The sequence below is a fragment of the Heliangelus exortis genome, chromosome 14 (assembly GCF_036169615.1).
Source record: "Heliangelus exortis chromosome 14, bHelExo1.hap1, whole genome shotgun sequence".
Taxonomy (NCBI): domain Eukaryota; kingdom Metazoa; phylum Chordata; class Aves; order Apodiformes; family Trochilidae; genus Heliangelus; species Heliangelus exortis.
In genome coordinates, this window is record NC_092435.1 from 16,381,213 (window position 1) to 16,399,359 (window position 18,147).

At 42.0% G+C, this 18,147-nt stretch overlaps 1 long non-coding RNA gene across 1 annotated transcript in view; it reads left to right on the top strand.

The window, feature by feature from the left end:
* The window catches only part of LOC139802447 (uncharacterized), a 26,052-nt gene extending 8,067 nt beyond the window's left edge, over window positions 1-17,985 (top strand). The window contains exons 4-5 of the long non-coding RNA XR_011728621.1: window positions 4,374-4,493; window positions 17,873-17,985. This is a non-coding gene — a long non-coding RNA (uncharacterized lncRNA). The remainder of the gene's footprint in view (window positions 1-4,373; window positions 4,494-17,872) is intronic.
* The last annotated feature ends 162 nt before the right edge of the window (window positions 17,986-18,147 follow it).

Below are 18,147 nucleotides of genomic sequence, written 5' to 3' on the forward strand. Positions count from 1 at the left end.
AATTGCTTTGAAGATTTTGCTGACACTGGGGCTACGGTTTCATGTAGTCTGGGTCTGGGTCTTTCACTAGAGAAAACAGAATTAAATGCAAAAATGGAAGGCACATAATACTTGTGCAGCTTTCTTTGTAAACAAACCAGAAACCTTAAGGCTAGGGTAAGAACATGGTGGCTACCAACTGGAATAACTCAGCTTAGGCTTGATAGAGAGAGAAATGATAGGTCTCAAGTATATATGCTACCTCACAGGAAGATTTGTGAAGAAATCCAGCCAGCTTCATGAAAAAAAGGCAAAATCTATTGATTTTATTCCAAGGGAAGAAAGAGAAAAAGAACAGATGTAGGGAGTCTTCCATCCACTTGCTGCAGACTGCAGAGCTGACTTAGAAACAGGTAATGACTCAGAAAAGGCAGGCTTAGCCACCTTCTCTTCTTGTGCTTACTTCTGTAGAAATGCCCTGGTTTAGGCTCCAAAAAGGTTCAATTTGGGGTAGTAGAGAGGAAGGGGAACAAGGACCTCACACAAGAACTGACCTAAACTCTGAGGAGGTTTGTATAATCTAATTTACAATAAAATGGTATTTACAATGTTATCAGACAAAGCTTAGCAGTGTTAAGTTAAACAGCATATAATGTGATTAGTGGGGGAGTCATGCCCATGATGTCATACGCATTCTCTGAACTCTTGGAATGGACAGATAATGTCTCAGGCATTTATTCTCTTGTGCCACATTAAAAATAATAAAAAAAAGAGAGCCCTGTGTAAAGGTTTGGGGGATGGGAAGGAAATGTGCACGTACACGTGCTTGACAGTGGAGCTGCCATAGGCAGCCTCTCCCTTTGGCGCAGAGCTCGACCTGTGGTTGCACCCTGCTAGCACACTGCTGTGTAGTGGTTAAACCAGGCCTTTGGGAAGAGTTTAGAAGCTCAAAGTTCTATTCTTGACTCTGGCACAGACTTGGGTTTTGACCACTAAATCTTCTTTGCCTCTGGTAACTCCATTTTTAACTACTGAAGGTAGTCAGCCGTGTCTGTAAAGTGCCCTGAGTGAAGAGCTGTATGTAGATGGAAACCACTGGCATTCTCTTCATTATGCAGAACAAATACAGCTAGACCACAAAGAGCTTTGCTCTAGATAGCAGCAAGCATTTTCACAGTTAGTAATGGGCCCATTCATAGAAAAGTAAATCTTTATCTTTCTGTCTCTCTGAGGCATGCAAAATGGTATTAAAAAATTTGGCTAGTCTAATTAACCTGGTAAGCAATGCAAATCTTAGCTATACATTCACATCAAAGATAATCCAGACTGTATTTATTTTAAAGTGTGTTTTGGTTTAAAAGAACCCTCTCACTGAAATCTTCTGAATCAGGCAAAGCTCCCCTTAAACTTAAAGTGACTGGAGTGTTTGTGAAAGGACAGATTCTGGGGTAATTCCATTAAAGTATTTTAGTCCCCATGTCCACCAGGGACAAAAAGCTCAGGATGTCACCCATCCTGCTTCATGCATGTTAATGTTTAATTGAAACCCAAAGACTGCATAAATGTTCTTTCTGTCACAGTGTTAAGGCAGTATAAATTGTTTCACTCCGGTGTAGAGATTGCCTAGATAGTATTCCTGGAATGAATATGGGCTAGACTTGAGTTCAAATGGGAGTTGCAGATGGGGCCTGCAGACAGAGCTGAAAAAAAAAGTTGAAGTAGTGGGCAGGAAGCAGTATGTGAGCTTGGAAAATCCAGCTCATGCAATGTCAACTCAATTTTATGTTAAAATCAACTGCAACACTTGCGTGATACCCATCTTTTATCACACCAAGGAGTCATTGTCTTGGCTGCTACACTGATGTGTGTTTATGGCATTAGCAAGGATTTGTGGGGAAACGTGTACATGAGTTCTATTTGACTGAAGCCATCAAGAATAAGTCTTTGTTGCTCAGAAAGGGTAAGCCAAACTTTTGTCTCTGTGGCTGATAAATCAGGAGCAGGGGCCAAGTGTAATACGAAGAGAGTGGAGCACTGGCCAGCCTGATCAGACATGTGGGATGTACTAATAACAGCAGTGAATGAAAGCAAAGCTTACAGGTAGACACCTTCTAAATAACCAAGGCTGACAGTTTTACTACAGTAGCACAGTTTAACACTTTGTAGGTGTGTGCTACATCATAGATGCTGCTTCTATTAAATAGTCAGCAAGCATTACACAGCTTATTTAGAGGAGAACTTTTATTTCAGGCATTTTTATATTTGTTAACGTTGGGGTTTGTTTTTCCCCACTCTTACAGTCATTACAAATGGAGTAGCTTATTGTTGCAGGTGGTATTGCCAAGGGATGACTCTGAATCATGTAGCAGAAAGACATTTTAAATGACCTAGATTGAACTCACAGAGGACTGGACATCCCAGGCACATTCTCAAGCACAGAACATTTCCAGGAATGAGTATTTCTGACACTCCTTATTAAAACCACGTACAAATAGTTATCTGATACCTGGGCAGTCAGAGAAGCTGTCTGGAGGCAGATTGCACACCCTGCCTTGAGTCTGGAGAACTGGGGCTGGGTTAGGCCTCCCCACTGCAGTGTGTGGGGAGATGTCCTGTCCTCTGCCTCAGTTTACCCATCTCTGAAAAGCAGGTCACGATGCTTTGTGCAGCATCTGGCCTAGAAGAAGCATTTTGAATGGCTAGGGACAGACATAGCCCTTAAAGCTGAAAAAAACCCTCACAAAGTGTAGAGCCTGAGTATCTCAATGAACCAAATGCCTTCCCCCCAGCTCTCACAGGAAGCCAGTTAATTGGTCGGCGAGCAACTATAATGAGGCAGAACTTGGGGTTTTGCATGTGTATAGTGAGATCCTCCCCTTGGGGCCAAACTCCTGTTCCATATTATGAAAGCAGTAAAAGGTCCCCTCAGCAGGTGCTGCACAAATGCATTTCAGCTTGGCCTTTGCAGGGCTGGAATTGCCAAGCTATTGCTTTCCTGAGTCTCCACGTGAATTCCCCAACTCAATGTGGAACAGCTGTGTGATAGATGCAGCCTTGAGAAAAGGGGTGGCAAAAGAACACAACAAATGGGGGTTTAATCAAAGAGCAGGGGGCTGCAGAACAACATCAGCAAGTTTCTACTCAGCTTTCCTTGGAGGAAGAGAGACCTGCTCACTGTCATAGAGAAGAGAGGCAACGTGTGGTTGTTTGCTACTAAGAGCCAGGCTGTGTGGTGTAGGTGAACAGCACTGGCTGTGTTCATTAATGCAGTGGGTAACAGCATGGCTGACCTAGAAGGATGCCCAAGAATTTAAAATGATGCCCCAGAATTTTACATCCTGAAGAAAGATCTTTCTTATAACTGCCTGCAGACTGCCACCACCCCTGTAGCCTTAATGAAGGAGGGGTTTACCAAAGCACCCAGGTTTTACCCATTTGAGCCAGGAAGTGAATTAGTGGGACAAGTCTCAGAGGGTGGAAGTAATTCTTCTGGTAGAATTTAATTAGGGCAGGGCGGTATGTCTCCTCCTTCCTGTAGGAGTGTGGAAGTTGCTTTCTTCCCTGTTGAAGCCTTCTGAAAATAAGTAAGTAAGAAAAGATTACACTGAGGCTCACAAAGGGTGAGAGTTGCTGTTTTCTACTTATCATTAAAAAGGGTACTTTTAGCAATGCTTTCATTTAATACTTTTTTTTAAAAGGAAAGTTTTGCTGTGTGTCAAGTCTACCTGTGTGAGTTTCCAGAGTGCTTCTTAAGAGCTTTTTGGAAGTCTGTCTACCTTGTGAAATACTGACTCTGCCTGTTTGATCTGAGTGATGGCTGAGGTATAAGTGTTATGTCTGAAACATAAAACAGACAGGGCAAAAAAGTAAAACGAAGGAAGAGTTTGTAACAGAATATAGCCAGCTAATTACTGTGGCAGGACAATGTCTTAGAAACATCAACACCATTATGAAGCTGCCATTTTCTCTTGCTTCCTTGCCACAAAATTTTCTTGAAATCGTTTGGTTTTGAGCGTGTGCACACTTTACAAAGAAATCAGAAGCTAAACAGCAGCTTCTGTCAGAGAAGATAAATGACCCACCAGCAAATCATCTCAGTTAAAAGGAAGACAAGAATCTATGGAGTAGGGGAATGAGTTTTAAATTAGCCACTTCACTTAAACTCTACCCTAATGAAGGGCTAATCTTTGGACCCCTGCAAAACAAATGAGAGCATCTAGTTAGACCCAACGGAAACCAGTGATTGAAAAGGCTTTTTCCTTAGGACCCTAATTGGAAGCAAAATAATTCCTTTGATAGCTGTCTTCATTTAACAGTATCTTTCCCTTTTCCTGATTTATGTACAGTAAACTAAGGACTCTGGTAATTACAAACACATTTGCCTTTTCTTGCAGAGTGAGGACTAAATGTGCTTGGGTGAACCTGGCTGGAACACTGGCAAACAAGGTGCAAAGACCTTCAGTGCAAATTCTTCAGAAGTTACAGGAGAAGAACCTTATCTGGAAGGCAGTAAGGTAGCACTTCAAAAGCCTTTTCTGTAGATTGAGGCAGTAACATGCACAGAGTGAAGCAGAGTGTGGGCCACAGTGGAAATTACCTAAATTTGCACAAGTTAAAATCCAACTGGGGATTTCAAGGATATTTTATTCCTTAAATTAGCTCTATTTTTAAATTCAGTGGCAAAATATGTATTTCTTTTTCTGAAATATAAAGAAATGATAGAAAAACAGGGGAGACTTGATTGTTGTAGAAGCAGAATTGTGCCTTTAAGGCAGAAAGAAGGAATGTGTCAGTCATGGCCCCTCTAAAACAAGGACTTATCTTGATTACAGTGTTAGCTTGGTAGTAGAATATGATCTCATCACTGTGAAAGATTACATGAAATATCAACTTGGCTGGCCTTAAAACAGCTCTATTCTCAGTTGCAATTCCAATTGCTGCAGCTGACATAGGGTTCTGTAATTTGAAGAGATGGCCATAAAGATGTTTTGCAGAATTTGGCCAATGCATTTGAGTAAAAAAATTCAGGACTGGATAAAAGCATGACTGCCTCTGAAGTTTTCTCATTGTTTTTATTTATTGAATGATTGATTTGAGAATTTCAACGGTACCTTTTCCATAAACTTGCTTGTGCCCTGAACTTCAGTGTACCTAAAATTAACAATAATTAACACAGAATTACTAATTCTGTGTTACAGGCTGTTGTCCTCCCATTCCTATCTTAATGCAAATCCCCTTTTTCAATTTACTTTCCTAAACCACCAATCCTCTTGTTCAGAAACCTTGTTTAAAGTCACATATTTGGCCACACTTGGAAACAACAAGCTGCAGCAGGTTAAAATAACATCAGCTTCTCTCTCTGGTCACCTTTGTCTGCTTTCTGTGCCTTGGTTTTCACACTGCCAGCATATCTGGGTAAGCATCATCCACCTGATGGGCATCACACAGAGTTTTGTTACTTTGCATGTGGTAATTTCTATCTGAGTATTGGTACTTTCTGGTTATCAAGCACAACGTGTTGAGATCTGGACTGAACTAGGATAATGTTTTAAGGTTCAGGACTGAAATGGAGCCATCTTTGAGACTGGACAGAGGTAACTCTCACTAACAAGATTTGGCCCTGAAATGGGAGGTCATCATTTGGCCTTCTGCTGCACCACTTGAGATTAACAGAGCTATTCCAGGTTGTTATCATCCTAACTTAACTTTTAGTCCCTTTACAATGTGAAATGTGTGCCTGTAAATACATTCTAATTCTGGTTTTGAAACAATAGGGTTTGGGAAAATTTGTAGTGCATTTCTCCCAGCACTGAAACTTCTGTCTGTACAACCCCATAATGATTTAAAGGCTTCAATTTCTGGCTTAGAGCACCAGTTACTTTATGTGCCTTTTACCTTTTCCATTACCTTTGTTAACTAAAATGTTATAGCATGTTCCCATCACACCTTCACAGATTTCTAGCTTTCTTTTATTGTTTATTTCCTCCTAGCTAACTTGCCACCAAAATGAGTTAGACATGCCAAGGACCCATTAAACCACAAATGTCTCTACATTGTTACCCCATAATCTCTTCTGTTCCCTAAACCTAAAAGTGCAGAAGGATTTGGATCAGACACTGTCAAAGCACTGGGCAAGTCTCAAACCAAACAAAACCAAGAGTTGCTGGGGCCAGAAGTATTCATCTAAGATTTTCTTTATGACCTTAGGAAGGAGAGGGAGGGCTCTGGTCTTTTTTTGCCCCTGTGTGCTTGTGTTATGAGTTTGGCCATGCAGCCTTAAGGGGGATTTATTTGCAGCATCTCCATCTGCTTGCAAAGAGCTGCTGCTTCTGTCCCAGCTGTGGGACAAGGAGCTGATCTTCTCCAAGCCCCTGTACCTGCTGGACAGCTAAGAAGGGGAAGAGAAGAGGCAGGAGCCTCCAGGACTGGCAGACTGATAAGGCTAGGAGTGGGACCAAGGGCTGAAAACTATCTTGAATGGTGCTTTGAGATGAACAAAATTTTGTGAGGATTGTAATATTCACCATGAAGACTTTAAAAGTTATTTGAAAACTGTGTCCAGTGACACAGCCTGTGTGGTGATCTAGAGTGGCACCAGGGAATAAAACTTATGTAGGAAAAGCTATGAGGACTGAGGCATAAATTCATCTTTCTTGGAACAGAACACAGAAGCTTTTGCTAAAGAGTTAGCAACAAAAGAATCCTGTGTGGACAACTCATCAGCAGTCTGCACAAAATCACACACAGATCTGGGAGATCCATTGCTTTGTGGACAGAAAGGTTTTGGTAGGAGTCAGGGTTTGTCCTCAGTGCTTGTTTCAGGAATACAGCTTCTGATTTCATGTCAGGGATGGCCTGGCCACCCCTGCTTGAGGTGGTGGCTGTTACTCAGTCTGTGCTCCAAATACATTCATGCTTCAGCTGAAGTGCAGACAAACTTTTAGAGGTTTTTGTGTTGTTTTTACAGGCTCAAAACACTACAGGGCCTGATGCCTGTTTCATGTAGGTCAAGCCTACGCTCCAGGTTTTGGGTTTTTTCTTGTTTTTTTTTTCTGGTTTTCCTTTTTTTGATTTCTGCTAATCAAATCTGAACTTAGTACTTGAATCGAATTCAAAACTCTGATGTTCAAAGTAGATTTGTGATTGGATTGAAATAATTCATTCTGTCCATGCTGAATACACCTCTCTACTTGCAAGTTGTATTCTTGCCCTTTGTAGTGCAACATTTCTGTCACCCAAGCAAGAAAAATAGATCTTCACATGCTTGGCTGATTCATGTAAGCCACTGTTTAGTGAATAGATCCTTTGGTATGTCTTTCTTTTTTTTTCTGCTTGTTTGATAAACTTGAGACATAGTTACTTTGAAGATTGGGCATTATCTACCTGCTCTGGGAACAGTTCCATGAGAAGTGAGATTGGATCTCTGGGCTGCTGACAAGCTAATTCTGGACATTATTGCAAGCCTCAAGGTCAGTGTGCCTTTCAACAGCAGAATAGAATTTCTGGTGCATTCATCTCTGATTTTAAATAGGTCTCTCTAAACCTGAGCTTTGCTTTCCTAGTGGCATGACAGTTCAAGCTTGTATCCATTGTGGAGGATTTTAAAGATCTTGAGATAAGAAAGGAAGAAGACCTTCAAACTCTGGTGAGGTTATTAAGGAACAGCAGGAATCTTCACCCTCATGAACCTCTTGGCTGAAAAAAACACCTTTCTGTGTTCTGGTAATTGGCAGGAAAAGAACTGGTTTTCTGGTTGACAAACAGAAATTCTTGAATGATTTCTGTTATTGTTGTTTACAAACAGTACCACAATGAGCCCATTTATTGGAATTTTCACTGGGAAGGTGAAAGAGTTGAAAGGACAGGGATGCTGAGCTTGGTTTCTCCAGATCAACCAGAGGGTGTTGGCCTGAGGCTGAAGGGACCTGTAAGACTCATGAGTCCCATTCTTCTCTGACTGCTCAGTGGAGAATTTTCCCTCAGAATCCACTCCTGGCAGTTGGGTATGAGCAGGGGACTGCACTGCCTTCAGAAAGGACTGCTGGGTGGCTTCTGCTGTGCTGTCAAAACATGCTTAGCTCCTTCATTATTCCAGTTAGTCTTGATCAAGTTTTCAGCCAGACTAGAACCCTGGTGGGTGTTGAAACTGTTCAAAAATCTCATCTTGCAACCAGAAAAACTGGCAAAAGAGAGACCTTGCTAGAAATAAGAAAGCATATTCTGCTCTCAATGCCATTGTCAAACACAGTTGGTGTTGTTACCTGCAATCTGCCACATCTTGTTTAGGCTTTGCTGTTGGGTTTTTTAGTTGTTTGTTTATTTATTTATTTATTTATTTATTTATTTATTTGTTTGTTTCCTTTTTTTTTCATTGAATCATAGAATAGTTTGGGTGGGAAGGGACCTTTAAAGGTCATCTAGTCCAACCCCCAGGGCAATGCATCTTCAGATTAGACAGGGCTCTGAGCAACCTGATCTAGTTGAAGTTTAATGTTTCAGGGATAAGGCTTCTACCCCCTCTCTGGGCAACCTGGGCCAATGTTTCACCACCCTCATTTAAAGAAAATTCTTCCTTTTATCCAGTCTAAATCTATCCTCTTTTTAGTTTAAAACCATCAGCCTTTGTCCTATAGCAACAGGTGCTTCTAAAAAGTTTGCCCCATCTTTCTTATAGCTCCCCTTTAAGGCTGCAATAAGATCCCCTCAGAACCTGCTCTTCTCCAGGCTGAACAACCCCAACTGTCTCACCTTTTCTTCACAGGAAAGGTATTCCAGCCCCCTGATCATTTTTGTGGCCTCCTCTGGACTTGCTCCCACAGCTTCATGTCCTTTCTGTGCTGAGGATTTCAGAGCTGGACTCAGTACTCCAGGTGGGGTCCTATCGGAGCGGAGTGGAGCGGAGTGGAGCGGAGGGGAGTAGAGTAGAAGTAGAGTAGAAGTAGAGTAGAAGTAGAGTAGAAGTAGAGTAGAAGTAGAGTAGAAGTAGAGTAGAAGTAGAGTAGAAGTAGAGTAGAGCAGAGTGGCAAGATCTCCTCCCTTGACCTGGTCATGCTGCTTTTGATGCAGCCCAGTTGACTTTCTGGGCTGCAAGGTCATGTTGCAGGCTCATGTCCAGCTTTTCAGTCACCAATATCTCCAAGTCCCTGTCTGCAGGGCTGCTCTCAGTCCCTTCATCCCCCAGTCTCTGTTGATATCAGTGGTTGCCCCAATCCAGGTGCAGCACCTTCCACTTTTTAGTACTGATTTTCTGCCAAGAAGTTGAAATAGATGTTGGACTTGCTAGTGCTTTCAAATCTGTAAGGCCATCTCCTCAGGGAGTGTCAGGAGGTTACCCTATGAGATCAGTGTCCCTCAACAGGTGTTGGGTGTGCCAGAATGGAGGATCCACCTCTTCCTTGGGAAGCCAGCCAGGAGCCCTGCTCCTTCCACACCACAATCTCCTGTCTATCTCTGACCAACCAATAAACTCCAGGCTGTAAATATATTTGCAGCTAGTTGGAACCCTGCAGAATTGTGAGTTAAAAGACAGCAGTTAGAAACACTTCAGTTTTCAAGGAATTGGGTAAAAACATAAACACACTAAGAGGGAAAGCAGGAGACTTAGCAGCATAGAGTCTCCAGTGCTTCCATTTCCAGTCCATGGAGAAACAGCCCACTGAGGAAGGGAGAGGGGATGTGTCCTGCAAACCAAGATATGTGTTCCAATACACTTGCTGTCCACGAATGTGTGCAAATTGTTATCTCCCTCTGTGCTTGGGTTTCTCCAGGAAATAGGGAAAAAATTGTAGTCAGATGAAATATGCCATGTCAATTATTTTTCTTTCTTATGAAAGATCCTTCCTCTTTATCCACACCCTGCAATGTGTGCCATGTTTTGCATACTGTTTCTGAACCCTCTGACTTGCTGACCTTCTCTGAGTGAATACAGGTCTGATGTAACTTCCCATGAGTCCCATCTAATACAGCTTCCTTTTGATCCCATCAAAGCTGTTTTATGATGACTGCAGGGACTGCTGCAGAGCTCCCAAAGTTCAGTTTCTTGTCTGTAGCCCAGTGTAGACCCCGACTGTCTGGAAAATCCAAACTGCCTCTGGAGAGAGTCTCTTTGCCTGGTGGAAAAGTAGCAGAGAATGGGAGCTATATTTAAACTTTCATAAAGGTCTTTTGAGCAGTATTAGGTGTTTATGGAATGCCTGTAGTAGTACATAGCACTAAAGTACATGTCAACATTGCTACTATGCTCAAGCAAGGGGGAAGATAGATACAGCAGATTTTAATGAAGTGCTTATGGCTCTGTTGATTGCAGGAGTGTCCAGCTCTCTGTGCTGTGGGGCTGCAGGGTTCCTGAAGAGGTGATGTTTAAGCTTGGGGCTGTGTGTCCATGCTGATCTGGCTGAGGCTGAGATTATTGGCTGCTGAATTCTTTTCTTGGATCTTTGAAGATTTGGTTAGAAGATGGCAGAAATCTTGCAGGAGTAACTTTTCTCCTTGATGGCTGGTCCTGTCAGGTAGGGTTGAGATTTGTTAAGACTCTGTTTTGGCATTGCTAGAATCGGATCTGAGTTTCCTCTGAATCAAGATCTGGGTAAATTCAAACCAAGGCAGCATGATACTTGGTTTAGAGGATTTAAATCCAGACTGTTCATCCCCCAGTTTTCAAGAGGTTCAGATCTGAGGGTCAGATTTCAGGAAATTTTCGTTTAGGGAGTGACTGTTTAAAGAGTTGCAAGAGCCCTAGAAACCAGAGTTCTTTGTTCACAAGCCATGCAGAGTGCAGACAACAGCAATAGCAGCATTCCCTTTCCCCATGAATTGCAAACAAGCTTAACCCTGGGTTGGAAAGACCATACTCTGGAGAGGTGGAAGGAAATTCAATATCTGAGCTAAGTGTGTTCTGACTTCCTTGGAAGAGAGACTGCCAAGTGTACAAAGTTATGATGATGATGTGATGAGGACCCAGCATCCACTGAGGCCTCCATGAGCCAGTGGCTTTCATGGAGGACTGCAAAATAAGCAGTCCCCCAGGTGAGGGGCATGGAGGTAGGCAGCAACTTCAAGGTAAAACTTTAGATGTCTCTTTTCCAGTGATCTGTTTCTCTGCATATTTTGAAATAGCTGGTTCCAAAGTACTAAAACTTTGCCGTGACTGTGAACTTTTCCAGTGCAAAGTACTTGTTAAAATATAACACGTGTCCAGAGCAGGCTTGAATAAAGATTGTTCTATTCTTCAAATTATATTGAAATTTGGCAATTTTCTTGAGCTTACAATGTAACTTTCCATTGAAGCCTAATTATAGACATAAAAGCAAAAAGTCTTTCCTGTTTTATTAGGAATAATAGTGACCTTTACCAAGTCCAGTTTCTATTTTTGAAGCTGGGAATTCAGGGATGTGTTGCTATTTGACTTTTTTTTTAAATTTTATTTTCTTTCTTTTCAACAAGCAATTCTAAAAACAGTGTCATCTTTTCCAACCTGTTTTCTGAGCAATGCCACTTCTGTTTCTCAGCCCAAGCTTCATCACAGCCTGAGAAATGTTCCTGCTGGGTTATTTATGTTACCTTTCTATCTGCCACATTTTTGTCTCCCTTGGTGTAGGTCTTGCTTCTTCTTACAGATTCCATTTGGCCCTGGCCTAGGTTTGTCCTCCTCAGCTGGAGGTGGTACACAGTGCTGCTACTTTTGAATCTTTCTGTTTGAGTGAATTTTCTCCAAGCAGGTGGCATTTTCTGACAAAGAGAGGGCACCCTCTCTTGTCTTGAGACCAATAGAGTCTTCTCAGTCAGCCACTTGGAGATTGAGAGTGGGAATGTTGCTTTTTATTTACCTTCAATTAGTCAATCTTCATTATTTAAGGCAGTAAAAGCTCTGGGTCCTCAGTGCTGCTGGGATGTAGGTTACTTAACCAAAGCTGTGCTTGAAAATATTTCAGTCACCTGTTTTGTTGCCTGAGTTTATCCATTGTACAGGTTGATCCAATGCTCTGTGAATAACAGGCTCATCAAGCAGCAGCATTTGCACTATACTCTGTGTTTTCTTGGAAAACTACAAGATTAAATGAAAGTACTATGGGTAGAGGGTGTGTGTTGCTGCTTTTATGCATTACTCTCTCACATATTACCCTAATGACATTAGTTTTAACTCAGAAGCTGACTGATTTAATTTGTTCAAGGAGATAATTCCCATCCTGTCATTTGTGGAATACAGGTGCTTTCCACAAAACTTTTCAGTGTCTTTCTTGAGCAGTTCCACTGACTTCAGCTTCTTGGAGGATTGTGTTCAACCAGTGCAGGAACTCACTGTGAGCCTTTAGAGCAAAATACTTCCTATGAGTGTTTAATGCACCAGATATATTCAGTCAAAAGCAGCTATTTCAATCTTTCTACAGCAAACACCAGATTTTTCAAGGAAGGCTTCTGTATGTGCTTTATTATTTTCTTTTTTTATTCCTGTTCTGTTTGCCTTTCTCTACCTTAAATATAAGAGGCCAGAAATTGTACTTTTGTTGGCACCACAGACTTTTCTTTTCCTAGTGGCTCTTGGGAATTTAATAAGCAAAATCCTTGATCATACTTATAGGAACTCAATAGTTAAAGACTTTTTCCTTCTGACATAATATGGCTAGACAGGTACTTTGGTACAACTGGTAACCTTGGATTCAGACCTTGAATCTATTGTACTGGTCAATAAAATTATTTCTTGTAATGCCATAAGGTTTTGCCATTATTGAAAGAAAGAAAAATAGATGGAAAAGAGCAAGTGAGGACAATAGAATAGGAAAGTTGTGATGTTTTTTCTTAAAGAATTTATGATCACTGGTGTGAGTCTTATCCAACATGAGGTATGTAAAATATTAGAGATGTTCCTTCTCTGTCAAATTTCATTTTTTTGGTTATATGAGTATTCTGTATTTGGTTTTGAAATCCTCTGTCCTGCAAGTAGCTAAGAATTGGAACAACTCAGTCTCAGAGGAATCTCTGTAGGGCTCATGTCTGATGTTGAAAACAAAGAGTGCCAGGTCAATGGTAAAATCATGGAACAATCTGAGGTTTAGTTGTCATTCCTCTTTTCTCATATTTTTGTATGTGCTATTTTGCAAGAATCAGCTAAAACCTTAGGAGATTGGTATCTTCCCTCTAGTTCCAGGCTGTGTTATGATTTATTTCATCATGATGCTGCTGAGAGACCAGGATTCCCCTACACTGGGCACTGGGCAGGCAGAGGATGATGTGAAGTTGCTTCAGCAAGGAATTAGCATTTGTTTGCTTCAGCCCTCCCTGAGGAGGAGGAGGAGGTGGCCTTGCTGCTGAAGTCCCAGGGGTTGTGTTCTGAAAGCAATCTGGTCTCCTCATATTCTTCCCTTGCCAGTAATGCAGCAAATTAACCTGACTCAATGGCTTGGCCTTTTTTTGTTCTCTCTTGTCCTTCCAGGTCTGATTTTGATTTGAGCAGGTGAATGACTCACTAGCCCATTAGCAAGCATTTGACCTACCATGTTCCCCATTTCCCTTTCCAGCTTTGACACTCTCTATAATTTATGTAGCAGTTACACTTCAGTTGTAACTCAATTCCCAGTTTTGTTCCTTTCACAGAAATTAGTACTGAAAGGCATCGTGGTGATGGAGGGCTTGGAATGAGCCACCAAGCTATCTGTCTCTTTAATATACATTTTTCAAAGATGGAATTTTTATGACTGGGAGAACACAATAGGGATAACTGTATTTCAGAAGTTCAGCACTGGGTTTCAGACTCTTCAAATTTCAGGCTGCACCATCAATGCTGAGTGATACCACTAAAGAACTGTGAAATGGAGAGCTACCCTCTGCCCCCCTCCCTCTTCCCCTTGCAAAATAAAAAGCAGGGGAGGAAAACAATGCTACTCTGACTTATTTATCTTTATCCAGTTCCTCTGTCAGTAAGGGGATGAAGCGAAAAATTCAGAACAAAGTCAGTTAAAAAATCAAAGGATTAAAACCCCATGGATGTGATCCTGATGAATTGGATGATTCAGAAGATGTTAACCAGAGCAACAGCTGTAATGGAAGGAGAGCCTGTAACCAACAGGTTTGCTGATTTATCGGGGTAATCAAGCAGAGAAGTGGGCAGGCACTGGGTGGTACAGAATACCAACATTTTTTTTGTGCTGCCTGGGAGATATATTTGAATGTCTAGGGAAGAACTGCCCCCTCCCCCTTAATTCCCCTGAAGATTTTTTTTTTTTTCCTTTGCCTTTCCTGAAAATGAAAGCAGAGGATGAGCATTTCCCTGAATCTCATTTTAAATCTTTAAATGGTTACTGCATGTTTACTTGTGTTTAGTGTGGTGGGACTGAGGCTTTCATCAAATTTTGTCCCTTAGAATACATGTTATGCTTTAATGTACTTTGTAAGTTTGCAGACAGGGAGCATCCCCTGCAGTACAGGCTTTATAGTGATACTCCCTGAAATCCCCCAAGCACTGCATTTGCTGAAAAATACCAAGTCTTGATATTTATTAGTCTGGGAGTTTTCTCAATCAGAACTGTTCTCTTCTTGAGATTGAATCCCTAAAGAGAAGCCCTATCTGGCCTTGACTGGGTATTTTGAGCTTCTAGATCTCTGATTGCTGCAACTATTTGCCCACATTTATTACTTCTAGGTATTTCCTAGGGTTCCCCTACCAGCCTGAAGTGCTCATCTCAGTTGCTGTTGAGGTGATCCCATGCACACAGCACCTTGCAAGGCCACCTCTGTGCAACACCAGCAGTGCATTAAATTCCAGCTACTTGTGACTGGAAGGAAGAAGACATTCAGTTACATCTCCCCAACCTTGTTTTCATCAGTATCACTGCTGGTTTGGTTTGGTTTTTCTTTCTTTCTTAGACCTCTGATCTCTCTCAGTAGCACTCTTGTCTGCTGTGTGTTTGTTAAGAAAATAATTCTTGTTTGCTTGTTGCAAGAAGAAAGAAGTTCACTGCACACATGGGACAATATTTGTTTGATTTCCTGATATGGTTACTGAAGCCAAAGTGTGAAAATGTTGATATAGCATCTTGAGATGATTGTCACAGGGAAGCAGGCTCTCTATTGTGTGTGCAGAAAATTGCCCAGATTTACTTAATTTTTGAAATGATAATTATTATTTTAGTATAAGCCCTTAGCACAGGGTGCTGCTGGTGGGGTTTTTTTGTTGTTACTGCTGTTTTTAACAAGACTTAAGGTGTTGTGGTCAATAATTTCTCTGCAAGTGTTCCAACAAAGCACTTGCCAAGTTGTGAGTTTGCTGGGCAAGTTGAATACCATTTCTCTTCCCAAAGTGGATGTAAGTCCAAAACCATTGTCTATTCTTAGCTTTTGCCACTTGCTATTTCTGCTGCTGGGTTTGCTGGAGTTACTGGTGTGAGACTAATTTTTCTGTTAGTGAAAAATTAATTTCTCTGTTGGTGAAACAGTGCCTGAGTATCCAGTGGCTGAGAAGCCATCCCATCAAACTGAATTAAATATCTACTGAAATGAGAAACCTCTCAAAAATAATATGGGAATAATAGCACAGAGCATCCAAACAAGCAAAAGAAATAATAAAATAAAATAAAAAAACAAATGAAGAAAACAGACTGCCTTCTGTGCCTTCAGGTGGAGCAAATCTGGGCTTCAGTAGGTATTTTCCCTGAGTTTGTGATTCCATAGCTGAGCGACTCCCAACAGAACCACCTGTTTGCCAGCTTTTTACCAGCCCCAAGCTACTCCTTTCTCCCCTGAGCCTCTCTGAAATTTTCCTACTTTGAGCAGCCCCAGGAAAAAACCCTTGAAACTCCTGTGGTTGCCTGCCTGGCTCCAGCTGCTCTCCCCTTTCTCCCCCCCTGTGCTGATGTTAGCACCATCTCTTGCTATCTCGTTGGCCATTCTGGTCAACTTGAGTCCACCTATTTGTTCACCTTTCATCACAGAAAGCACCTCCCCATCTTCTGGGGCATTGCTCTGGTAGCAATTAGCTCTGGTAGCAATTTAAGAAAACCTGGATGCCAGCTGGGACTTCCAAGGAAGAAAAATAAGATGTGTCTGAGAGAAAACAGGTGCACCACAGCTCGGGGTTTGGTGAGGTCTAACAATTACATCTGATGAAGCAGCAAAAATATTTTGGGTAAGCCTTAAGAAAAGCTGTCTCCTGCACTATATTATCATTAGTAATGGCACATTCCTGGTTTCAGTAAGTATATCAAGGATGTTTATTTTAAGGAGAAAGGGCACAGTTTATTTTGCACAGAACATGTTTGGGAATGTTTGTCATGATGTGTCAGTGACAGTCTGAAAGCCCTGGTGTTGCCCTCTTTGCCTATCACTGACTCCCTGGGCTGCCAGCAGTTTGCATTCTTGGTATTGAACATGTCTCCCCCCTGTGAAATGTTGATAATATTTTTAACAAAAAGAGCCTTCATATAGTTGATATCTGCAAGAAACTGGAGCTCCAAAAGCATGTTTTAACCTGTGTATTTTGTAAACACAACATGAAAAATTCACAGAGAATTTCTGTTACATCCTGAGGCAACTGTGAGTCTTACCCAAAGTAAAGACTGGGGAGCTGTATGGTGTATAAGGAAGAGAAGGTGAACAAAGAGAAGCCAGATGGGACTGTACAAGTAGAACCTGCAATTAGTAGGTCTTGGGCACCCAGCAAAAAACTAGTTATTGTGCTGTGGCTACAAGACAGACTGCCTTATGGAGGCACAGCCTGTATTGTCAGAAGGTTTTATGCTGGGCTAGGGACTTCACCTTCCTAAAGAGCAGAAGGTGCACTGATATGAGCTGTGTTGCTATCAGTCCCTGGAGACCCACTGCTGTAACACTGTCAGCTACAGGATGTGCATTTGCTGTGCCCTGAGCTGACCTTGGGTGTGCAAAACCCTGGCAAAGCTTTACAGTGTAGACATGGCCTAAGGCAAGCATAATTTGCCAGACGTAGTGTTTAATGAGACAGCCAAATGAGTGTAACACACAGCAAGTTCAGTACAGCCCTTAAGGGCTGGGGTCCTAGGAATGTGCTGTGATGTAGCAAAATAAGCTGGAGATCCTTTTCATCCCCTTCCCTGGCGAGACTGGGCCGGGCTTCTCCAGGGATGCAGCAGGGAGAGGCTCACAGCACAGGGAGCCAGCAGACCTATCTCCTCCCTACACTTTTTTAATGGTGCCTCTCTGCCATCACCAGGCACTGTCCTTCTGCTCTGGTGCACATGAGAGCAATGTCCTCAATCCAGGATGGCCTAGAGGAAGGGCCACAGCCATTTGTGCACCTTCCCCTGGGCAGCAGAGAGGTGCAGACCCAGCACAGAGCCAGGCAAAGGGCATCCAGTGACACAGAGGAGCTGCCTGGGTCCAGGGAGGCTGTGTTGGCAGAGAGGTGGGACACCAGTGCCAAGGGACCACATCCAGGGGAGTGCTACAGGCAAATAGCTCAGATGTAGATATTGTTCTAAAAGCCTGGTGTAGGATATTGTATGTGGGATCCTAAAATTTGTCATCTGGGGCCATTATGGAATAACCCAGAGTGTGATTTTTTTGTTCTATGCATGGTTGTTCTGAAAGGTGTTCTTACTGGTTTGAACTGGTGTACCTGAGGCACAGCAGTTTCAGATTGTTGTACTCCCCCTAAAATGTTCTGATACCATCATGACAAATCCTGTACCTCTCTGTCAGTTAACCTACACCTCTGCACAAACCAGTGTGTCACATCATACAGGCACACAATTCAAACCTGCCCATTGCCCTGCAATTCTCAACACTTCCACAACTGGAAATATGAAAACACTGGACTTCTAAAGGGTTTTGAAGGACATGGGAGGTTTTTTTGGGAGGGTCTTTCTTGTTGTCTTTCTTATTTATTTTTTTTTTAAAGGCAAATTCTTTTCTATTTTTCTGCTAGAAAAACTGCTCACCAACCTTGTGAGTGAGGACCAGACCCTATGGATCTGTGTGCTGGTGGGGAGGAACTAATCACTGGGTAAGGCTTTCCTCTGTTTAGCACCTGCTGGCAGATACAGCAGAAAATGTCTCAGAAAATGACACTTGACTTGAATTTTCTTGTATTTCTAGATAAAGTTCTTTTCTCCCTCCACGAAGCTTTTGTTCTTTTCAATTGATTTCACCATACATTAGAACCATTAGAAACATATGGTTTGAGAGACCTCCTGGCTGTGC